This window comes from Stegodyphus dumicola, chromosome X2 (genome assembly GCF_044657685.1).
Source record: "Stegodyphus dumicola isolate Sdum_Otavi_A_Nest chromosome X2, ASM4465768v1".
In the NCBI taxonomy this organism is placed as follows: Eukaryota; Metazoa; Arthropoda; class Arachnida; order Araneae; family Eresidae; genus Stegodyphus; species Stegodyphus dumicola.
Window position 1 is genome coordinate 156,860,250 of NC_140781.1, and position 17,739 is coordinate 156,877,988.

Sequence of the window (17,739 nt, forward strand, 5' to 3'; positions counted from 1 at the left end):
TGCGATTTTTACAAAATTTGGAAATTTGGCATTATTTAAGTCGTAGAATCGAAATATGAAAAAAAAAAAAAAAAGGGGGGGCATGCATTTAAGAAAAAGTCCGATTTTGCCTCAAAATACGTATTGTTACGAAATGTACAGGCGCGGTAAGATGGCTTCCCCGCAAAGCAGGTTTAGGGTTGGCATAAACGGCAAGGGAAGGCAGGGTTTTCCCATTTGGCGACAAAATTGGCGATATATCATGGACGGATGGAGAACCTTCTGGAACGAATTCTTACCGGTTTAGCCCAGAATGTTCTCGAACACAAGCCGAAAGCTATATAAACCCTGCTAGTCCGCAGTCAGTTAGTGTGTGTGCCTCGTCTAGCGAGCTGATAGTCAGTCATTGAGCGAGTGTCTCGAAGTCTAACGCCGGGTTGGTCGTCGAGTGCATCGAGAGAGTCGTTTAGTGCATCGCGAATTAGTGCATTGTCGAGTTTTGTCTTAGACTGTGCTGCGTCGAGAGCTAGACTCTAGCGTATCATCGAGTGCATTGCGAGTTGTAGCGTGGAGAGTCTCGAGAGTACGTGGAGTTCCGAGCAGAGTCGGGAGCTGTACTCTGGTGCTTTGCAGTGCAGCTGTCTCCACCGTGATAGCTTGATAACCCGAAAGTTGTGTCGCTGATTGTGTCAGCGTGTTTAAAGTAGATCTTCGACGACTGTAAAAAGTGACTTTGGAGCTGTCCTGATTAATATTGGCTAAATAAAGAGTGTTTCGATACTTCATCAAGTGTCATCATTATTCACTTTAAATCCACACGAACCCCGTACGATCATGAAGGAGGAAAATAACGTAACCATGTAATTAACCAGGTTAACAAAGCAAATAGAACTTACATGTCCCTCTATAATCTCTATAATATATAATTCCCTCTATAATATATAATTAGGACGGAAATCTAAACTTAGCTTAAAAATTAAACGTACTCTGTATTTAGTACTTATTAGACCAATTTTGCTTTATGCAGCCCGGCCTGCACCACGGCGTTAAAGACTGAACGAACGAAAATTAACCTCCTGCAAAATAAAATACTAAGAGCGATGGTTAATGCGCCTTGGTATGTTAGAAATACGATCATTTATGAAGATTTAAAAATTAAACCAATACCGGAGCAGATCCTAATGGACTCACAACTTTTTTGAGAAAATGGAGAATTCGCCAGTCAGTACTTTGAGAGAACTTACGAACTATGATCCCACTGTGAAAAGCGTCGTGAAACGACCTAGGTCAATTCACCACAATGTAAAGTGGTAGCTGTAAATATGTATATAGTTTTATCCAACTTATCTCATTTTATTCAAGTATTTAATCAAGTATTTAATCCTAGTATTTATCCAAGTATTTAACTAAGATTTATTTCGTGTTTGTTAATTTGTATTTGTGTTTACTACTAAGAATATGGACTTAGTGCCTGGACAGACAAAGACTTTTAGTGTTATTTGTACAAAGTGTAAATAATTGAACTCACCACGCCTACCACCCTATGGCAAGTTAGAATGATCAGGCTTAAACTCTAAGAAGTTGATGCCTATAGTGAACCGCCGAAAGTTCCTAGCGAAGCCTTTGAATAGCTTGGTGATACGAAAGTAAACAGTTTCCTGAAAACAATAATTTCCCAAATAAAAAAGATCAGAGCAGCAAAATCTACAGCTGAGAAACTACTAGCAGGTTTCAATGCGGCCATGCTGCTGATGAAAATTGCCGAATCTAATGAGTAAGAAGTCGCTGATCGACCTCAGGACTCTGAGTCTCCTTGGACTGGTATTTTGATTTACTGCTTTACGCATGAATTTTTTTTTAAACTTTAGCCTCCCATCCTTACCTTGCTCCGTTTCCCGACACTGTTGCGGCTTCGGCCATCACTTTTTTCGTCTCCAAGGCGGTGGTGTTAAGTAACACCAATGATCTAAAAAAACAACCGCGGCCGGCCTATGAGCACTTTTTATTTATCGGTACGTTCGGTGGTACGTACCGAATGTCAAGAGATGATTCTGATTCTACCTATAGTGAAAGTAAAGCATAAGTCACGGAGTATAATGAAGGAGGTGAAACTGCCTTGTAGAAAAACGGTCCTAAAATGTCGCGTTCACTAGATGGCGCTGTTGTTCCATCTTAGTAGTTCCAAATGTAAACATTTATCGAGTAGCCACGCGGCGAAGCTTACTACCGAATGAAAAATGTTTATGTTTTTAATGTCATGGATTGCGTTATTATCAACGTTATAATATTCTGCTCACTAATGATTGTATTTTATTCCTCAAATTATAAAATTAATTTACAGCTTTCATGCTGTAAGGCTTGTAGTACTTTTTATGAATGATTAATTTAATGATTATTTTTCAGTCCCTCCCCCTCAGAAAAATAATCGTATTACTAGTAATAATACTTGCTGTATATATGTTAAATTTAATAAGAATAGTTTCTTCGCGTCTCTCATTTTGTAAAATGCTTAGATACACAGCTTGATATAAACTGTGGCGAAATTTTAATGAAGCTTATAGAATTTTTTGCTTCAGTCAGTAAGTTTTCTGTACTATCATAATAAGTTATTCTTTTTTATGAATCAGTTAATTTTTTATGTCAGTTTTGATTTTGATATTTTTATCGTTTTCTGTTAAAAATTTCCATATCTTTGTTATTTGAGAAGTATGTTTCAAATTGATTTCAAAAGATTTTAAAATAGAATTCGGATTTGAATTCAGTTAAGTATTCTGAACGCTTGGTTATGCTGAACTATATTATTCATAATTAAATATAAAGAGTAAAAAATATTGACTAATTCAATCTATCTTTAATTTTGTCCTGCTTGAACTAACTTCTAACCAATAAATGCAGTATTTTAACTAAAAATATAATGCAGATCTTTTTTATTTTAAAAGTACATGTCCACTTTTCTTTCCAAAGGAGGAAAATTCCATCCCATTCAATAGCCTAAAAGATGAATTTCTTATGTTCAGAAAAATTTTATCACAGTTATAATGTTATGATATTTTCTCGCTGTTGAGTTTCAGATTGGTACATGTAGCTTTTTTGAAAAAAATGCTTTGCATGTGTTATGTTTTACTGCCCCTATTTTTTATTTTCATTTTTTGAACTAATAGAGTCTAATTACATTTGTTGCAAAACTACCAGTTTAATATCAGAATACCTAATGTATGCTTGCTGCGGTATTTAGAAAATATCATTAACTATATAAAACTAAAGTCTGTTTTCTCTTGCAGTAATTATTTACTTTTTTTATTCTCAATTTAATATCTCTTTTTCAATGATTAATGACTCGCAGTGAAAGAAACAAGTTCAATTAAATAACAAAATTTTTTTAAAAATTTAATAGTAATGATATAATCCCAAAACAATCTTAGCAGTATTGTTTTATATTATTACACAATGGTGAGCTATAGGAGGCTAGAGTGATTCGTTAAATTTGTGTTCAATTTGCAAGCACCTTGTTCTTACCCACCAGCAGTTGAGCAGCAAAATTTACCAAATACTGCTGGTTTGGTCCTGGGTTCGAATCCCGCCAAGAGGCTAGCTGCATGGGCATTTTCCTGGTCTTTTCACGTGAAACATAAAAAAGTACATGTGATCTTTTCCTCCAAAGGATCTGTATGAAGACATTGAACTGTTGGCCATGGTTAAATTATATATTACTCTCGTTACCTACAATAGTGTTCCCTCTCCCTGAAATTAAGTGTAGTTAATAAGTTTTCAAAGTCATTCTATCCCATTCAATAGCCTAAAAGATGAATTTCTTATGTTCAGAAAATTTTTATCACAGTTATAATATGATATTTTCTCGCTGTTAAGTTTCAAATTGGTACATGTAGCTTTTTTGAAAAAAATGCTTTCCATGTGTTATGTTTTACTGGAAAAGATCCCATATTTTTTATTTTCATTTGTTGAACTGATCATTTACTAATAGAGTCTAATTACATTTGTTGCAAAACTACCAGTTTAATATCAGAATACCTAATGTATGCTTGCTGCGGTATTTAAAAAACATCATTAACTATACAAAACTAAAGTCTGTTTTCTCTTGCAGTAATTATTTACTTTTTTATTCTCAATTTAATATCTCTTTTTCAACGATTAAAGACTCGCAATGAAAGAAACAAGTTCAATTAAATAACAAAAATTTAATAAAAATGTAACAGTAATTATATAAATAATCCCGAAACAATCTTAGTAGTATTGTTTTATATTGTTACACACAAGGGTGAGCTATAGGAAGTGTGTGTAGTGTTAAGAGAATACTTCAGTAGTACAGTGGCTTACACAAAGTAGGATCATGGTATTTGCCATGTCATGGTGAGCTGTCCAATAAAAGGAAAAGAAGAGTCGTGGATACATTTTCAAAGATCGTTTATTTATCGATTCTCGTCAGACTTTGCTCCATATTGATTGCATGAAGTCCGCCACAGTGGAATGCCTCCTGGCACGTAAAAAATTTGTATTTCTCTGCACTGAGTGTAGTTTCACAGCCTTCGTTAACAACATTCAACATTTCTCATACGGTAAGTGGAGATAAAAAGTCAAACATACATCAGAAAGAAAAGTATAAGGGCTGTCTCTCAAATTCGGAAAATAACGGCAGCTGTCATCACTTTTTTTTTGGGGGGGTACATAAAAAATCTCCAATACTAATACCATAATGTTGTAGGGCTTATTCCGCTAACTGCAAAAGAGGGCGAAGAAATGCCAACTACAACATATTTGAAACAAGAAGAGTACACGCAGCAGAAATCCAGAGGGAAGCGAAAAAACAATGAATAGACTAAGAGATTCACTCACTAATTCCCACTATTTATAAGCTAGCACAGTTACACATTTCAACCAATGAAAATATCAAGGATCAAGAAATTTTAATTTATGGAACACTTAGCACGAAGCCTTTATCTCCACATCATCAAAGATTAAAAATTTATCATCATCAAAAGAGGGGTTCAGCTAATAGGATAAAAACTTGGAAAGCCAAAACAAAAAGCTTTAAACGAATAAAGTCTTCACATGAGAAAAAAGGTAAAAACACTTAAGAAGGACTTTTTAATTAAATTTTGCATCAATACATTAAGGACCAGAATGAATTAGAAAGGGCACTCGTATCATAATTTAGAATAGTGAAATAAAAAAAAGGAATTCTTGATAAAATTAAAAGTACAGACATTGCAGAAGATAAGAAACAAAATGAAAATATTCCACAGCGAGAACAACCAATCATAATATTTCTTTCACTTTGCAAACAAACTGAACTGAAATTAGTTGTCTGATGACATAGCTTGGTCATGTTATAACAAACCTGTTGTCAAAAATATTGTCACCACATGAAATCCCTTATCTGGTTCTAGATGGCTGTAATAATTCCAAGGACATAAATTTAATGTGACCTCATCAGATATTCACCCCTTTTTGAGGGAAGGAGGAAAATTAATTATGTGCATAATAAAAATTCTGGTATCATGGTGCCAGCCTCATATAAAATCATGACAATCACTATGGAGCTAACAGTCTGAAATACATATTACATAGATTACATTTTAAATAAAAAGATTTTTTCATTTAGGTATAACCAAAACCATGCCATCTACACAAAAACAAAATTTTTAACATTAAAACATAGAACCACTTATTTAAATATTCCATAATTCAATACAAGCAACTTTTTATGCAAAATACATATAAGTGCATGATATAAATATGGTACATAAAATTTTCGAATATACCATATTGCAAGTACACAGTACAGAATTGTAAATGAAGTATTTCTATGATAAAGCAAAATGCAATTTTTGTACATCCCTAGTTACACTTAATTAGATAAATCACATACAGGATGAAAAAACAATACAAACCATTATAATCACATCATACCAGGAAATTTTGAAATCAAACACTTATGCACTTATATATTAGGCACAATGTCGTTGAATCTCGAAATGATATTTAAGGGTGATCAAGCCTTAAACTCTAATGATGCTCACACAATCAAGAAATCAACAAAAGACACATAAAATTAAATTTCGAACAATTTAACATATTGCATAACTTGTAATAATGTTCTATGATAGTAAAAGAAATGAGTGAAAAAAAAAGAATTAAGTGTACTGAAGTGTGGGAGAATCTTTTAGGAGCCAAACGAAGGCAACTGATGTGAATTCTATAAATGGCTGAGAAAAAATCTCAGAAAACGTAAAAAATTTGTATTTGCATAAATTGTCAAGTGCACAAATAACATAATTTACATCATTTACTTTAGAAGAAAAAGTTTTCGAAAACCTATGCTGGAATGTAACCTTAGATTTCACATACACTATATCATTAACATTGAATGATCTTAATATGGCATTTTTCAAGTATTCAGTTCTATTTGCTTTATTCCAACATCTCATAGGCATGCTCATAACTTAGTTTTAGTTGTATTAAAAGATCACACAAATAATATGATTTTTCCACCTGAATGGCCTTGGATCAGGATTAAACATATTAAAAGGTAATGATAATTTTCTTCCAAAATGCAGAATATTAGGAGAATAACCAGTTGAAGGATGAACAGTACCATTATAAATATTTTGATGGATAAGCAATGCATTTTCAAATGGAATACCTTTTTCATGAAGTATAAGCAAAGAGCTCTTGATGCAGGTATTAACATGTTCATTATACTCAGGTCTCTGAGGAATACAGTGAGATAATTTAATATCCAAGCATTTGGTAATCGATTCAAACACCAGTGAAGGATATTGTGTCTAAATCAAGATCATTTCTGGTCTTCCAGGTACATATATTGTAATAAATGTGCTGTAATAGTTTCAGCAGTGAGATTTTTGAGAGGTCATAAAACAAGATGTTTAGAAAAATGATCTAGAATAATGAGATCATGTCCACAATTTCGTACAGGACAACCAATATACACGGAAAAAAGTCATTTGGATATTTAGGTATTCTGATAGCTTTAAATGTAGCCTGTTTAGGAGTGAAAGATTTGTATTTGTTACGTAAATGATACGGGAGAACAAAATTCTTTGTGTCATTATACATACCCTTCTAAAAGAATCTTTCAATAAGATTTCATATGTTTTCTGAACTCCAAGATGGGATATATGAAAAATTTCTCATTTTCACAGGATTTCAGTGCTAGTGGGACAACAACTAATTCAGCATTAGTCTCTAGTGTAGAATTGGGTGCCCCTTCGATTGGCGACATTTTTTTAAAAAGTTTGGTGATGAAACCTCACTTCTGGTTACCACGATAGTTTTAACTTTGTTTTAGCTTCCCGATTTTATTTAAATGAAAATAGATTGATGTGTACATGGGCATATTTAAAGCAGTGTGCCTTGCCTAGGTTGTGCAATTCTAGGATGTTTTTTTAAGTAAAACATGGACACAGATCTTGTGCAATTCTTTGACTTCTTATTTTGATTTTGTGTAGCGGCCATCGTGAAATTGTGCCTTCCTGGCGCCGATCTTGGCGTCAAAAAAGAATCGCCAATAAACAAGGGGCACACAATTGTAAACTTTTACCCAGCATTATTTCATTTATTCAAAACAAACATAAGAAGCTTATTGAATCATTCATGAAGAAATTATGTACTTTTGCTGAATTAAGCAAGGCAGGATTTTTCAAAATGTTGGTAATTTCTGAAGTACATGGATCAGAAATTTGCTGAGCAAGATTGCTGATTCACCTGGATCTAAAGTGAATTTGTGTTTCAAACAAGCATTGCAATCTAATGATATAGTATAACAATTAGCATTTGCATAACATTAGCCATACTAATTAAAGGTACATAAAAATTATTAAATTCAGGTATTGCATCTTTAGTACATATTAACACATCATGTTTGGATAAAAACAAACAAAACAGCAAGACAAACAATATACACTGGCTGAAAAATTAAAATTGGACCAGTTAGCACCCAATTATTTAGACATGGGAACAAAATACCATTATTAAATCAAAACAATGAGAAAGCAAGAAATATTATCTATAAAATAATATACAATTAATATCATTGCTTATAAGGTAATACACACACTGACCAATGAATTAGAAATGCAAGATCAATATTTTATTGGATCACAGTGCATATTACCCTTGGAAGAAACTGATAGATGCATATTACCCTACGAGGAAATTGACAGATGCATATTACCCTACGAGGAGAAAATTTTTGATTGAGAACATGTTTTTGATTGAAAAATAATCCTTCTAAGACACTATAGACAAGTATCATCTCTGACAATTTCCTTAATTAAAAAAAAAATCCATCTATTCATAGCTCAAAAATTCAGAAAAGATAACGTAGAAATCTGAAAAAAATAACAATAAATAAGCGAAAAATAACTTACACATGAAAAAAAAAAGCAATGAATGTGTAGCACAATAGTACCAAGTGCAGTTTGACGTGCAATACTGAAATTATAAAAATGTCAAAACAAAACTAACCTTTACAGTCATATCTTTATCAATTATAACCCTTTTTTCACACATGTAATTAGTTGCCCATCGAGCACATACAATGAATTCAACTACAGAATTTACAGTCCACAAACAATGCGGTTTGGAAATCTTCTGCAGACTTTCAGTCAACAGTGGAAATGTAAAATCCTTTTTAGTAGCGGCAACATTATCTGCAACCAATGGAGCATTCTTTTCACAGGCACGTTTCTTGCAGCAGGTGTTTTTCTTTTACGTGACGGTTTGGATAAATATAAAGGCAGATTTGGAAAGATTGAGGGTATTGCTCCTTCTTGGAGTCTAGGGCGGCCCCATTTCCAACTTGAATATTGTCCCATCGAACAATTTCATCTCGTAAAATTGTTTTATATCACTTTCTGCAAAATGATGCTCGCATACAACATCCTTCTCTGAAAGTATTTGGTCGGCCCGAGGAATTGCATGTGTCCATTTGTCTAGAAGCACAGGATCCTGTAAAATATATTTCAACAAGTATGTATAAATATCAGAATTCAGTTACATACAAAATTAAAATACTCATGTTGTATGCAATTTTTTTAACGTGACCTTGATGCAAATTTAATATTTAATGATTTAAATTTAATTTGAAAATAGTAATAGCAAATTAAAATTTAATTGCAGCACTAACGCTTGAATAGTTTTACACATTCAAATTTAAAATCCTTGTGCATAATGGTTCTCACTGTGCAGTGTATCAAGATTTAAATCTTAATTTTTAACAGCCATTCAATTATGTGGCATGATTTTATAACATTCATAACTTATTTAATATGCTGAATTTATCTCATGGAAAATCAATTTTTCATTACACTTATCTGCTGTTATGTTTTCACTCAACCATGCAAGTGAAGTTAATTTTAAGCAGCATAGTGTTCATTTCCATTTATTATAAAAACTTACTTCAAACGGAAAAGAAGGGGAAATGAGTTAATCTTCTTTTCTGTAAATGAAATAAAGAGGCAAATATTCCATCATTCTTGCATAATTCCAGAAATTTATTTAACTTTAAAAATCTCAGGATTGCCTGCTTTCATGCACGAAATGCAAATGCACATAAGTTATGTGAAATATTTAACTAATTTCCAATTTAAAGTTCTGTGAAATATTTAACTAATTTCCAGTCTATTACTTTTTAAATACCCTCTTATTTACTAGCAATCCAGACGTTCTGTAAAGTTATATAAATTCGTCTGACTGTGATCAGACATGATATAAATGTTGCTCACCTTTGGAGCTCTAAATATACTTGGATTCTTGATTTCCAAGCTTTTATTCTTCTGCCTAACAGATGTATAACCACTGTTGTATCCGGGGACGAAGCAGGTTGCATTACAAGAATTACTCATACTGGAAATTGATATCAAATCAATATTTTCTGTATTGCTGCCTATGGCAAATCCTACGAAAAGTAGAACAGCTAACGATTGCAGCGCCCTCTATAAATAATGCGACAAAAGTGGACCATTTTTGGAAAAAGTTGTAATACCAGTTTCCCCTCCTTGTTTATACTCCGTGGCATAAGTATAAGCATAAGCTACCTGCCGCCACTCAACACAGTGGTAACCTGGCAGTCACTCCTACAGTAGTGATCACCCAAAAGCATATCGCATGTAGATAGGGAAAATTTTGGGCTCTTTTTTCATATTGCGGCGCGGCAGAAGGAAAGAGGTTCCCCCTTTCACCTTGCAAAATGCATAATTTCGTTAATGATGCTAGTATTTATTTATAAAACATGCAGTAGCAAAAAATCGGCACAACAGCGCTCAGTTCGTTTTGTTTTAAATTTATGATTCTGAACAAAACCAATGATGAAATGCTAAGCTGTATATTTAAAATAGTTAAATAAGGATTTTCTATAAGAGTGAGTTAAAAGATAATTATTCCTTCTCCACAATTTCAAATTTACAGGCATGCGCCTTATGCATCGCACGCAATAAGACGACGCCCCTTCTTTGAATGTTTTAAAAAAAATCTGATGTGTACACCACATGACTTTCTTGTACGGAGTATTAAATTATACGCATTTTTTCTTGCATTTCGTTTAACCTTATTGGATTGAATTAAATCTACTCCGCCGACAGCGCATAAACCACAATAAAATAAAGGCATTCTTTAAAATTCACTTTATTTGTTTACCATAGCGACACTCTGGCGCTATGTTCACTTAACAGAATTATATTTCGTTCATATTATAACTCAGAATGCATAAAATTTATATCATTTACAGAATTATCTAATCGTTGCCACATGTTCTATTCAAATATTATAATAAAGCTAGAACGATGTATAAAAGAAATTAAGCAAACAAAACAAAAAAGAAACACTTTTTCACAGATGATTGAGTATTTCACATTCAATTAATTCAGTTCTCCCTTCGCGACAAGGCAAAAATACATAAAAACTCAAAATATCTGTATTAAAAATTACGAAGTAAGTCTTAAACACTTATTTCCTCGAAAAATTTCCAGAAAGGATTAAGCATGATTTAATTCGCAATAATGAATGAAGGCGTTATCTTTAATGTTGCGAAGCTACGTTTCTCTAGATTGGCAACAAATTCACTACTCTGCTGTTTCAAATGTAAACAAGCAATGGCCGCCATCAAAAACTGTCCTTAAGTACAGATATCACGCAAAAACATCGTTAAATTGCATTCGAAAGCGGTCAAAATGGATATTTTCGTCGAAATATGCTGCCTGAAACTTTTCGCGGTTACAATACTTCCTTTTTACTTCGTACAAAGATGTAAAAAGAGTATAAATTATACCAAAATCTTTTAATATCTAAACTAATAGCAAGAGAAAAAATCATATGTATACAAATGGTATACAAATAGTTAATGTACGATGCTGTTTCTCCTTAAAAAAAAGGAAAGAGACAGCGTGCATATAAGTTATAAATAAAATGATAGGGATAATGGGTACACTGACCCATTAGAGACTCTGTTGTGATAGATACCAGGTTTGCAGTTTTGCGAGAGGTTGATGATCATTTATTAATATTATACCTTCATTTATACCTATAAGGTCACTACGTCTACACTTTCAGTATTAGCTCACTCCAACTGACATTTGTTGAGCTGTGGCTGATGTGAAAGGTTGATATATATTTTATTACGAAGTAATTTTACACGTACTGTCTTGCTAACGTTAAATACTATCTGCTTAGCTCACCTATCATGCAGAATAAATACTTCTAGGAATTTTTAGTATTATCATCTTTTATGCAGTTTAAAGCTTCATTAGTTTTCGGGTGGTGTCTTGATCTTCTAGAAGAGGTCTGTAGCTCTTGTATGTGTTGAAATAAACCGTGTAATCAATCCCCTGTAACACCGGATCGCTTAAGCCGAAGTTTATGAAATGAGGTGACTAATTTAAAACCTATTGAACTAGTGATGTAGAATGATCTTGAAAGACATACATTGTTCGGTATCAAATGGTAGGGAGCTAGTAATTAAAAGCTACAGATAAAAAATGAAAAAATACTTCCGGTAGTATGCGACGAGGAGACGAAAAAAACGCTCCGAAGATGAGGATTTTGTTCCATCGACACGTAGTGCCATCTACGAAGTTGTTTGGAAGTGAAAGAAGTGGACTGGAATTTTAATTTTCTTAATGAAATTGTTTATGCAAAATATGAATAATAAAATTATTTTTGCAGAATATGGATACTTTTCCAAGGGAAAAGGTACATGTTTTTGCAATAAATAAAGGATTTGGTTTGGTTTGGTAGTGGATTTCCTGGCGAAAAATATATTGAATGCGTCAGTAAAATGAAACCAATTGCGAATGCGAAAAAATATTTATGTGCATCAGTAAAATGAAACAATTTTTACGTTATCGGATGGAAAGGTAAAATCCGACCATGTCCTTTAATATGTTCAACTTTGAATTCAACATGAAGGACAGTGTTTTTTTAACATCTACCAAAGGTTATTGATGATATTCTTTAGTATTTTATTTCGAAGGACTTGGAGATGCAGATATCTATCTTTGCCGCATGGTCCCAGATGGAAGGTACATAAAGAAATATTGGACCGAAAAAAAAAAAAAAAGATCTGTTAAGAATTAGTTTCTTTTTGAGAGAGAACTGACGTTTTCTGTTAAGGAATGGTCGCATACCGCAAATTCTAAAGTTGAATTTATCACCAACTCTCTTAAACTGATGCTTAAATGTAAGTCTTAAATCCAGCAGAAATGCAAAAGATGACTACTTCTGCTGGAATGATGTTAGTAGAACCTTTACGAGTAATTGCTACTTTGAATTTTCTGTAATTAATGACTGATCAAACTTTAGGAAACTAGCAAAGTACATATTTTCTTTATCAGGTTTCAAAATAGTAATATTATGATAGTACTAGGAAATAACTGGTAATATTATAATGGTAATAGTAATAGAACTTAAGCGCTTAAAAGATTTTGCTGCCCCAAATATTTTTAAGCCCAATTTTTTCCCTCATTTTTCTGATTAGTTCCTGAGAATGGTATTATTCTCTGTGTGAGGCCGTAAGTGAGATAAGCAAATTAGTTATCAAGAATCTAGTTATTTTGGCAAAAGTTTTTCATAGTAAAATAAAATTGTTTTTTTTTTTTTTTTTTTAACTATTTGCAAAATGTCTAAAGGTATCCCGGTATGATATGAGATAGAAATTTCAGAAATATTGAAGGATTAGACGAAGAAATCTGCTCCGACAAAATCAGATTCTGAATAAGTGAAGAAATTGAATTTTTTTAAGGTGTACTAATAAATTATTTCCATTATATGTGGAAGAAAAGCTTATTAGTTCGAAATTTAAAATGAGAAAGATTCAATGTACTAGATTCCATTAGTTTTCAGCAAAAATTGCTTTCACAGGACACATATTAGCCTCCTTCTATTAGATGCATTTTTTGTACAAAGCGAATTTTAAAGTAAGATTGAATTTTAACTAATTTCAAAATTTCTGCATATTTGAAACATTGCTTAGTAATTTAGAATCAGTAACTTCTGCTTTACTTCATTGCCCTCTGATACACATTTTAGGACATAGTCTAAAAGATTCTCCTAGCTCTAATGTAAAATATAGTAAGTGCAGTTTCGATAAGTGGAACTGAATGTCAAAATAAAAAATTCGAAATTAATCATAACTTTACTTAGTAAGTCGAACTTTTAATGACCTGGAATTATACTTTGCTCTCTTTCAGTGCAAACTTATCGATAGTCGACTGCGTATTCTTCCTAAAATAACCTCATTTTCCGAAATACAAAGACATTCATCATCAACGATAATAAGTGACTAAAGAATTAACTCAGCTAAATAGAAGTACAATAGAACTCCAATTATCAGAATAGGTTTTCTTTCAAGGCTGCTGTAGAATTCCCATTATCCGGATTAAATGAACCTTAGCCAATCCAGATATTTGTGTTCTTGTGTTCTTTCCCTTTTCTTTCTGTAAATCAAATATTTTCTTTCGTAAGCTAGCCTCATGCGTATGTTACTGCAATGCATATGAAGAAATTTTACTTTCCGTTTATTGTACTCTATTTCAACAAATATTCCAGAGTTAAAATAATAAAATATTTTAGTCCCATGTTATTGCAAACTGGGCAGATTGTAGTTAGAGGAGGTTAACATTTAGCTCAAAATCAAGGGTGTAGGTTCGGGTTTCGCATAAGACTTGGCTATGTATATAAGCTCTTTTTCCCTTCTTATAAAATGCGGCACCAATCTACCCCTGCTGTGCACTCTGGGCAATGCTCTTGGCAATGAGACGACTAAATGACCGATGGGTTCGGCCGTCAACGCTGAAGGAACAAGGACTTGTCCAATACGTCCTAACAGAAGACAGCCAGGATACTGAAGCGAGAGGAATCTCTGACGTCACAGGTAGCCGTCCATGGACCTTATAAGAAATAGACTAACCCAAACGGGTTTTCTCCCTCGTCTGAGGCGTTGCCGGCTGTCACCTTGATCACATCCGGAGGAGTAGGGACGACTTGCAGAAATTTAACATTGGTTGCCTATTGCAGCGTGTATAATTGTCAAAGAAAAAAAAAAAAAAAAAAAAAAAAAAAAAAAAAGCTGGTTGAGCACCTCATTCCACAAATTAGAATTTCTCCATATTTTTATTTTTGAAATTGAGATTGATTTCTAAAAATTTATCATATTTATCAAGCATAATTAATGTTCCAAATAATTATAAAGCTATTGCATGCTTTCAGGGCTGGATAGTTTTTTAGCTCTTCCTATGCTATAAGGAAATTTGTAACTACTTTTAGAAAATAATATTTTAAATCTGAACTAACAGAAAATTTCAAACAAACAATTTTCTCTTGCAATTTTTATGCTCTTTATTGGTGTAAATAAGTAAAAAATACTAAAATGTTTAAAAACGAATTTTTGAAAGTTTTGTTTAAAATTCTAAATTTTGCTGCTTTTTTAAAACTATAGATGTGTATTATAGCACAATTTCTATAAAGGAATTTTATTTCAATTATATTTCATAATACATCATAGTGATAAGCACGTTTGACATCTTAATTTTTATACATTTAATTCTAATATTAAAATTGTATTTAATCGTAATAATTAATTTTGCTTGTATTTTATAGTGATTATGTTTTTAAATTTATATTTAGTTCTGCATAAGATTTTTTTATTTACTGTTAATTTAATTTATTAACCCAAAGCGGCGGTAGCCTAGAAAGGTTGTTAGTTTCGAAGCGGCATTTTGCGCTGTTTTACTATAAGTGTCCGTGTCTCCTTGTAAATTGTTGTTACCAAATATTATCGCCCTGTATTATATGTAAAGAAATTAAATAATGTAGAATCTGCATGAATACATGTATGTTTCTTGCACTGTGACAAAAACGACGGTATCTAGAGCCATAAAATTTTGAATAATATAATCCTCCACCCGAACATGGGCATCTGGACGACCGAATTTCGAATTTGTTTTAATATATTTCATATTTTGTAAAACGTTAACGAATTTTTGATTAACAAACTCAACGAGTTCAAAGCGAGGACTGTACGGAAAATAACAGTTTTATCTCCAGTGCGGAAATTCTAAAGATATGCTGTTTTCAAATGTATGTGGTTTACGGGCGAAGAACATGATATTCAATAAATATAGGTAACACACAAAACTTTCAAAAAAGGTTCCTTTTGGGCGTAATATAAAATCTGAGTGCTTCTAGATTTTATTTTATCTTTTTTTTTTCCTCGTCATTACGATCAGAAAATTTTATGCTCCGAATTTTATGAATTAATAAAATAACTAATCCACTTTAATGTTCATAATTTAATGATCATATAAACAAATAAATATGATCGTTTTGTAATGTTATTATAGTTTGGAAAATCACTGCCTGAAAATGTTCATTAAATTAAAAAAAAAATTTTTTATCAGATCTTGTTTAATTTTACCTTATTTATTTCAAAGCATCACGTACTATCAATCTTATTTAATTTTACTTTATTTTTACGCAAAATTAAGTTCATAAATTTTGTGCTTAGAGTTTTTACCGTCTTACCAAAGTAAAGATGTTTGTAAAAGAATTACGCATGAAAAAAATGCGCAAGATGCAGTAAAAAGTGCTTTAATGAGATATATTAAATCCTATTTGGAAAAAACTGTGGCTTTCATAATCTCATAATTATACAACGTATCACATTTAATAATTAAAAAAGAGTTATGTGATACAAACGCCATAGGTTTCAGTGTTAAAGTAAATCAGATCGTCCCTACTCTTTCTTGCCGACATGTTTGTGACGCGCGCCCCGCCCACTGGGTTAGTCTATCTCTTATAAGGTCCGTGTAGCCGTCTCATAAACCTCGCGCCTACCCAGGGCTAATGAACACATTTCATTTTCACTTTTGCAGCTGAGGAAAATGATTCGGTAAAACCATCGAAACTATTTCCATGAAAATTCGAAAACATAACGTTGGTTAAGACACAATAACACGCCGAATAAATACTAATTCAGAAGTCAAACAACAAAAATCAGCGTTATATTTACAAAATTTTCACAGGACTAGTTTCGATGGTTTTACCGAACCACCATCTTCAGCTGCAAAACCGCAAATGAACAAGACAGGAAATAATGATTAGATAAGATAAGAAAGCCTGGACAAGAATAAGCAAGTGGCGCCATCTGTTCGCGAAACCAGAACTAAAACATAATTTCTCTAAAAGCCGAAGGCAAATTTGGATTGGAATTAGGATCGTTAACTAGAACAGAAAGATTTTTATGAATGTGAAATGCCTCTAGAAAATCCAGTTCTCCAATGGAAGATATTTTTTGAATAATTTTGGCAGCAGAAAAATTGAAAGTGTGATTTTCGGACCAACAATGTTGAGCAACAGAAGACTTCTGTGTTTCCTTTTTTCTAACATATGCCTCATGTTCTTTGACGCGAAATTTTAAGGCTCTCTTAGTTTGGCCAATGTAAATTAAACCACACTGGCAAGGAATCCTATAAATACCCCAGGAATTCATATCCGGAATGGGGTCCTTGAGTATAGAAGTCGGAATTTTATTGATGAGAGAATAAACAACCCGAAAGTTAAATTTCTGCAAAATATGTGCAACTTTATAGCTAATTGATGGAAAGAAGGGAATGACAACAGAATTTTTATAATCTCCTAAAATAAGAGTGTGGCTTTTAGTGTGTTGAGATGAGAATTTTTTAACTGCTTGATTAATAATGTTGGGTGAAAAGCCCCTGTCAATAGCTATTGCTTTTAAATAATTTAGTTCTTCATCAAGGGCTAGTTTGGAGGAGTAAACAAACTTGAAGAGCACGGAAAACATAGGAATAAAATGAAGCTAACTTTTGTTTAGTCGGATGACATGATTTAAAGTGTGGTGGAAGGCAAACCGATGAAGGTTTACGGTAAACTGTAGTACTGAAGTTGGATGTGTTACGTGTGACCAGAATGTCGAGAAACGGAAGAGAATTGCAAGTCTGAAGTTCAAAAGTGAACTGAATAGCAGGATCAATAGAATTCATTGTTGAAAGAACTTTATTTAAATCATCTTTATTACCTTCAAACAGGGTAAAAGTATCGTCTACGTAGCGGAACCATGCCGGGAAGTTTAAGGTTTCAAACAATTTTGATTCATAATAATGCATGTAGATATCAGCCAGGATGGGACTGAGGTGGCTTCCCATGGCTAATCCCTCAGTTTGCTTATAATATTTAGTTTGGAAAACAAAATGTGTTTGTTTCAAACAG

The 17,739-nt window shown here is 32.7% G+C and overlaps 1 long non-coding RNA gene across 1 annotated transcript; it reads right to left on the reverse strand.

The window, feature by feature from the left end:
• Positions 1-4,384: 4,384 nt before the first annotated feature.
• LOC146992954 (uncharacterized) lies at positions 4,385-10,020 on the reverse strand. The gene is made up of 2 exons (XR_015038930.1): positions 9,744-10,020; positions 4,385-8,967 (listed from the first exon to the last, which is right to left on the reverse strand). It is a non-coding gene; the product is annotated as an uncharacterized LOC146992954 (long non-coding RNA).
• Positions 10,021-17,739: the final 7,719 nt, after the last annotated feature.